Source organism: Hipposideros armiger, unplaced genomic scaffold (assembly GCF_001890085.2).
Source record: "Hipposideros armiger isolate ML-2016 unplaced genomic scaffold, ASM189008v1 scaffold_137, whole genome shotgun sequence".
In the NCBI taxonomy this organism is placed as follows: domain Eukaryota; kingdom Metazoa; phylum Chordata; class Mammalia; order Chiroptera; family Hipposideridae; genus Hipposideros; species Hipposideros armiger.
This window is the reverse complement of record NW_017731487.1, coordinates 706881-715404: the sequence shown is the minus strand read 5'-3', so window position 1 is coordinate 715404 and position 8524 is coordinate 706881.

Here is an 8524-nt window from a genome sequence, read left to right as displayed (position 1 = left end):
GATGTAAGCCACCCTTTGCAATGATGTTAAGCTTTCACGTTTCTGGGTTACTGATTTCTCTCTAATTTCATTTGACTTTGCCTTACCATTATTTCTTTGTTTCTCTCTAATTGTTAAATTCCCAAATCCTTAGAAAGGAGGGATGAAAATTAGTGAAAATTAAATTATTGCATTCACTTAAACAAAGACTACCCATAACCCAAAGCATGTCCTATGTTTTCTATAAGGTCTCTGAGATGAGAATTGATTTGGGAGTTTGCCTGCTCCTGAAACGAATCAGATAATCAGATACTGAAATGTATCCTAGATTCACAGGTAGCGACTGGTAGAAGATGATTTACAGGTTTCCTAATCTAACATGGGCATTTTAAAGATGGGAATATGAAAACGGGGGAGAGGGAGTCATCCAAAAGTCATGAGTGAATGTTTGTCAATAATAACATCCTTTATTCAATAATTCATTTGTTTATTGAACACCTACTATATACCCCAAAAGAACAGTGTAGTAAAGGGGTTGAGAGAATGGACTTTAGATCTAGACAGCCCTGAATGGAAATACATGTTCCACCATGTCCTACTAACCATGGCTGCCTGCTGTGTGATCTCAGACAGATTCCTCTCCCTGAAAGGCGGATAGCGGTCCTTACTTCAGAGGACTGTCCGATGACAGAATGCGACCTTACACATAAAGCTTCAGTACATCACGTGGCATAAGGCTGAGCTGAATAAATGCCGGCTACACGTTAGCAGTTTCTGGGCTCCCAGCATGGCCTGCTTTCCCCCACATTATGAAGCAGTAAAATGTGATGTAATGGCCATTTGGGCTACAAAATCCAGGTTGTGGTCCCAACTCCTTCAGCTTCAGACCGACAGGGAGACCCTGAATAAATTGCTGATTGAAAACCTCTTTCTATACTATACAATAGTGATTAACACAGGGCAAATTTATTTAAAAAAAAAAACAGACATAAAGGTGAGACGTAGACCTCAGCGCAGTGTTGAAGAATCAATAATTGCATTACAGAGAAAAGCCACACAGAAGATTGGCCGAGTAGGATCCCACTGGTGCCAGGGCAATAGATCAACATAGGCGGCTAAAACACTCCTGTTTGCCCAGCAATAGCTATGTATATTGCAGACATAGTCACCAAGCTACCAAAATGCTGTGCAGTAGCCTAGAATTTGGTATTTTGTTTTTTCGCTCTATCTTCAGATCACCTACCATGTTAACTTAACCTACCAAAGGAGTAAACAGTGCAGATGTAAGGAAAAGACACAGCTTTTTCAATCACTGTCCACACAGGAACCTTTGGTTCTGTCAGACAGACCCCCTTGCCACGCTGTGAGTATGTCCCCAGCTCTGGGTCAGAGAGGTCCCGTCTCTTCCTACCTGGCAGGTTGGAAACTCAGGCAGGATTTTTATGCTGCAATCTTGAGGCAGAATTTCTTTTTCTCCAAGAAAGTTCAGGTTTTGCTCTTAAGGCCTTCAAATGATAGGATCAAGTCCACCCACTTTATGGAGGGCCATGTCCTTTTCTTACCATGAAGTGATTGTACATGTTAATCACGTCTACAAAACACCTTCCCAGCAGCATCTAGACTAGGGTTTGCTCAAACTGGCACCTTGGCACTCAAGCCTAATCAAGCTGACACACAAATTTAACCGTTATGTAGGACTAGAGGTGGGGATGAGGCTTGGCTTTGCTGTCAACTTACTTGGAATCATTACCAATTCACATGATCTTTCATTTCCTGAACCATAAAAAGAAAAGTTTGGAGCAGACTCTAAGTCCCGGTGAGATTCCAATTCTGTTGTTTGTAACCTGTAGATGCTAGGCTGTCCTTACTTGCCCCGCTGCCTTCAGGACCCCCTCTGTCCATCAACAATCGATTTCACTGCCAGTCCCATCCAGGGCCTCACCCTTGGGCCCACTCACTCCTATGAGCTCACTTTTCTAAGCAACACCATTGATCTCAGAGGCATGGAGTGGAGCTTTGATGTTCATTATAGTAAACATGTTCCTCTCAATAGAAAGAAAATATATCTTGGGAAGGTATTTATTCAGGTAGCCAAGAGGAGGAATGCTGTCTCCTTGTAGGTACACGGAGTGAAATAATAAACCGCTTTGCCAGGCAGACTCTGGAAGCAAACGGAGGGCTTTCAGTGCACTGTAGTTCCAGCCCCATGAGTTGTGTGAGTTACCTGGTGAACAAATTGGACAGGTACAGAGTGATCGGGCCTAATGAGCACACACAGATGCCACCTGAGTCCTGTACATATGGCAGCATTTTTCCAGACATTTTGTTTCCTTTGGCCCCAAAGTCTTCCTAATATTTCAGCTTCATGCTGTGATTTTTTAGTAGAATAAAATTACAGCAGCTCAAAATGATACCAGTAATTATATTCTGTTCTGATGAGAATGACTGTGTGTTCCAAGTTGCTAGCAGGGCCTCTAGCAACAGTCAGAGAAGCGCTTTCTTTGTGCCAAATAATTAAGTAGGGCATTTTAGCAAGAGAGGAGGGGAGACAGCAAGGTCACTCAGACCTGAGCGGTTTGTCTCTGTCGTCCATTGGCCAAAGGTTAACTCTCCAGAGCCTCATTTTCCTTATTGGTAAATTAGAGATAATAATATATCCACCTCATAAAACTGGATGATTGAAGGAGAAGTATATTTTTACATATATTGTAAGGGCTATCACGAAAAGGTGGTGGATAAGAAATATCCACAAAAAAATGAAAGATAAGAGTTCTTAATCAGGGCTCTCTGAAGATTCAATAGGTGGGACATTCATGTTCAAAACTATACCAATTCAAAATAGACCACTGTCTCTCCACTTCCAAGAGCAGTCTCCCTCTTCCCCACCTTGACTCTGGAATTGGCCGTGTGACTGGCTGTGGCCGTGACATGCTAGCTGATGTGACACAAGGTTTGCGAAGCAGTTGCAGCGTTGGTCTTGCCTTCCTGTTTCTGTCCCTGCCTTGAGCAGAGCTTACCCAGGGGGACCTGCTGTTCCAGGGGGAAGACGAGAGAACCGTGGGTCTGAGTCGAGCCACAGTGAGCTGATCCCAGTTGACTCCTAGAAGTGTGTGTCTGCCCAGCAGAACTCAGACCCTCAGCTGGCCCAAGAGCCATGAGAGTAAATCTTTGCTGTGTTAGGCCACTTGGTGTTGGAGTGGTTTGTTAAGCAGTGATTTTGTGACATCCCCTAGCTTATCTCCTCTCTATGGAGGATGATCACATGTCTCAGTTTCCCCAGCACAGGCTCAGTTTATACCTGCTGTTTCAGTGTCATGTCTGTTTTACATGTTTCTAGATTTTCCTTATGTTTTTAAACAAAACGTTCTAATTATTTGTTGCACCAAAATGAGCTAAGATGGGTGTGGTGGACCTTTATATTCCACTGGAGGCTGCAGTCATGGTCTGTCTACTGGGGTTGAAATGAGCACACTCAAGAGACACCCACGCTAACATATGATTAAATCTGAAAGATGTCCAAAAACAACACATCTCTGTTCTTGCCTCTTTCCAGACAGAATGTAACTGACACCTCTCTTTCAGTGAAAACATGCAGGGGGCTTGCAAATAAAACAAAATGTGCTCAGGCTTTAGCAAGTAGGGACAGCTAACTCTTCTCATTTTTGAGTGGCAGTGGGAAAAATAGGTGAAGCTGCTTCTGCAGTCGCCTGGGATGCCAGGGATGCCATCCAGCTGTGCCAGGGCCACCACACAGCTTGCAAGCTTCACAAAGCTCCTAAGCCACCAGTCCAGGGCCACCAGTACGATACAGGTGAGGTTTATATGACATGTGTGCGGGAGATAGCCTGAGAATCCTGCCTTAGAGTGTTTAAAGAGAAGAGGACGTCATCTATTATTTAATATAAACCTACAACTATCTTTAATGATTCTATTCAATGATATGTTTGTCTTTTGCTATTAATTATCTTGGCATCAAAAAGCTAAAAAAGCTCATACTTAATGAAATATAAAGTGTAATTCTCTGTTTCTCAAGAAAGTTAATTATGACATGTCACAAAATGCTTGTCAATATTTGTCTTCCACTGTGGAGGCTGTTGTGGTATCACTAACCACATGAAAACTAAAAAAGGCCAACGGCAATGAAGGAGTAGTAGGATCTATTTCAGAATTATTTTAAGAAGACAGTGTCTGACAGCCATGATTTAACACAGGAAGTGAGAGAAGATGTGTTTATTCTCATCACTCTGTGGAGCATGACTTTGAATGTGGATCAAATCACTGTTCAAATTAAGTTGGCTCATTTTTGATTCTGAGTTTTCTTGTTCATGTACCAAATGCTAAGTTATGATTGTTAATGCTTTGGCTCTATTAGAAGAAATTACAAAAAAGTTAAACGATTTTGGTTTTATATGAAAAAATACTACAGATAGAAAGTCTGTTAGAATAATTTCAATGAAGAAACTTTTTTAAAAAATTCATGAAATCAAAGTAAATCTGCTTAAAGTTTACTGCAAATTTAATTAAAAGTTCACCATTGAAGATCAAATTATTTGCTTTTATGATATAAAGTAGAAACCTATGGAACAGAACTGGGCTTGGAATTGGTTGTGAGGCGAACATAACAATACTATTCCGACAAGCTGCCATGCTCTACCAATCAAAATAAAAGCTGTAGTTGTCAAAATGTATAGATAAATGTATAGATACACACACACACACACACACACACACGCACTTCAAGTAACTAAAATACACAATTTTTTGACAGAACTACCGTTGAAATTTTTTTTTAAATCTGTGTATAGTTCTACATTCTTTGTTCCTTTTCTTTAATCAGTTTTTAGAAATGTTTGATTTTTGCAAGACTATTTGGTAAACCAACCTAATGCCCTGTATGACATTAACGTTTTTGTAAACAGGGCTCTAAATTTTGGTTATCGTCTATTCAAAACTAGATAGAAATCATTAAAGTCTTTAATTAAAGTATTGAACAAATGGAATACATTTCCCCCCCAAAAAATAAACAACAAATAACCCCTGAAGCTTTGGAAGCTCTTAAACAGGCGCAATTGTTAAAGCCTGCAAACAAAAACTTTATCCTAATAAAAGCGAGGGACCGACTGAAGAGCGGTGGAAGTGTACATGATGTACAAGCTAGAATTCTGAAACTCCTTAACATGTTTGATACGATATTCTAAAGAATTAGGAATAGAAATAACTTATCTGACGAGTTTTAGCTAATAAAATATTGGAGGAAGAAAGGCACTTTGAATGGAGGCTATGGGAGGTCCGGGGACAGCATTTGACATGAAATCTTTACATTTTTAGGCTGAAGGAAATGTTCTAGAATGTCCCCCACATGCAGAAAGTACTCTGGTCCCACCAAATACTTCAGTATCTGTGAGTGTTTTCACAGTGAAAAATACCGTCCAGACAAATGAGTCGGTTGAAAGTGTCAAATTTCAATTTTTTTCATTTTAAAGTGAAATTTTGAAGAAGATTGGGGATGTTGTATTAAAATTAAAGATAGTGAGGCTTGAAAAAATTTTCAGGAAACACTGTGATATAATTCTGGAGACATAAATAGCTAAAACACTGTTTAAAGTGTATAAATGTACTAAGGTTGCTTATTCAGCTTAGCCTATATTTTGTTTCAGATAATCTGGGAACGAGTTTTGATGTTTATTTTCATGTACATAGATGTACGAGTAACCCCCAATGACACACGCTCCTGGATGACCAAGGGAATTCTGTCTGCTCCTGACATCTTCTTATTTCTCTTCTTCTTTGGGGCCTTTTTATCTCATTCTCTCCACCCCTTATCCCCCCTGCAATTTTCTCTTAATCTCTCAAGTCCAGGATTTGGGTCAAGAAAGTTCTAGGTGAATATTTTTAATGGCAATTTGTGATAGTGCAGGGTTTCAATAGTCTTATTAGATGATACTGACTTTCTTTCAGTGCCCTTAAAAGTCACTATTCTTACTTAGGAGAATCTCTCTATTAAGTAGCAAAAAAAAAATGTCAAAGGTCTGGTTAAAAATAAGATGTTCTCTTGTTATCACAAGCCAAAAACATTTTGAAAATCCTTAGTTTAAGGCCATATCATTACGTATGTGCTAGCTTCCAGCCAAGTGGAAAGCTTTAAAGTGCTGTCACATGTGACAACCCTGTGTCACACCTGTTCTTACTATATTACACCAGTGGGGGGAACAGTGACATGTTTCAGTGTCTTGGCTATGGCCCCGCAGCTATAGAATGTCCCAGTGAAATGGCCGCAAAGAATTATAGAGAACGTTATGATGAGCTGCTGGCACAAAGACCCAGAGATTTAAGGGTTTCCTCATGGTTCAAAGTGAACCTGAGTCCTCGCGGCAAATAAACATGTTACAAAGTGTTTCCTATAAACCGTGAGTCATGTGTGGTACCAGGGTGTACTTCCCTACTGCATACTTCATTAGTCATTTCTATCTTTATTGGAGGTTTAATTCTGAATGCTCTAGGGTTAATATCTTTTAAAAATAGCTTAGACTAGAATGCGGAAGCCAATTTAATGTGACCATGCATGAGTGGTCATGTGCGGGTCTTCGGTTCCTAGGATACACGTCCTAGTTACACAACACACATGTTCTAAAGGTCACAGAGATCCTCAAGTACTTTGCAGCTAAAACAAAGGCAATTTGAACATCAAAACTCCACCGTTCATACAACCCTCAGGAGTTGATCTTCTGGATATAACCTCGTCACCTGCGAGCAATGCAATCACTGTTTGCACACTGCTGTGACCCTTTTCAATTTAGATGGCACTTCTGCATATATCATTTCATTGAATTTGCAAAGCTACCTGTGAGGGTGTCAGACCCAGGTAACAATTCTCTCTCTGTTTAGATAGAAAAATAAAAAGGAGCCATGTTTCCCTTTTTCAAACTTTAAATTGTTTTCTTTGATCCTGAAAGAAAACAATCTAATGGGAAAGTCAGCATAAAAAAATTGGATCCTTTCTCTACCGAAAGCTGTGGGAGCTGCTAGGAACATGAAATCATGCAAACTTGGTCCATTGAAAAGGAAATTTATTGTAAGGATCACCTTCCCAACCTACAAGGACAAGTAACATCATACTGAGCTGGAAAGTACATCTGTCCTTTCTCTTTGCCAGTGATCATGTTGAATGTCTTATTTCTGCTTTTCTCTACCTCCTGTCTGGCTCAGTTTATTTCCTCTGGACCCACCATTACAGGCAGCCCCTAACTCCCTACATACAACTATATCATTCTAGGTCTACCATCATCATCTAAGTAGTTTGGGAGGTCTCATAAAAACGCAGAAAATGTAAGTGACTCAACCCTTCCTATGAAGTGATTTCCTAGGGTTAGAGCACCATCCCTCATCTCATCAGCTAGAGGTGGGATATGGGAAGTTCTAGAACAATGTTGGGAAACTAAATATCTAATTAACCCCTATTAATACTTTCTATGCATCAGATGCTGGGCTAAATATTATATATCGATATCTATATTGATATCGATATCTATTGATATTGATATAGATATACAGATATAGATTTTTTTTTACTTTATTGCGTTAACAACCCAATGCATAGATCATATTTTTATTATTGTTTTGCAAATGAAGAAACTGATTTGGCAAAGATCACAGGTTAGAATGTTGTAAAGCCTTTCTTTTACTTCTGGACATTTGATTCCAAAGCTGCTTTTATTCACTGTGCCATACTGCATCTCATAATCTCTAAATATAATATGATCTCAACTTTAAGAAATCATTTTGAAATGTTTATGGAGCTCCATATTTGAGACCAAAGTTTATCTGGATCCTTAAGTGTCTAAGAATTATTAAAAACAAAACAAAAACAAAAAACAAGGGTAATGAAAGGGACAAATGTGTGATACACACACACACACACACACACACACACACAATTAAAACAGTAGGGCATTGTTGCAAGATGCAAGGTAATAACATGAAGATTACAGAAAATTATCCATTTTATATATGAGCACCTGGTATATAATAAAGCTAATAACGTAAGTCCTTAGGGAAAGAATAAACTATTCACAAAATGAGACAAAGATATTAGCTATCAGGATAGAGTCATACCTCGTAACACACACACAATTTTAAATTTTAAATTCTGGATGCATTAAAGGTATACATTATTTATTTAATACATATTTATGAAATAGCAGTATTACCTAATGCTACACAAAGCAGCATTGACTCATATCCAAAATGGTTCTTATGTCAGTTTTGTCATTTCGACAAAATTGATTCTCCTTGAGTCCAATTTTCTCATTCAGCAAACATTCACTAAGTACTTTTTCTGGGTCATGTACCAGGATTGCAAGTTGAAAAGCACAGTCTCTGCCCTTAATTACCAGCTTGGTTATTCTTGTGTATTTCTCATAGCACCCCGTCTGATTCTGGTCTAAAAAGAGTTTTGAATACTCGTTGATGTCCAAAAACTTTACTAAACCCTGAACATACAAAAGAAAAGGTGAAAGAGGAGGAGAAGTAAAAAGGAAGGAAGGAA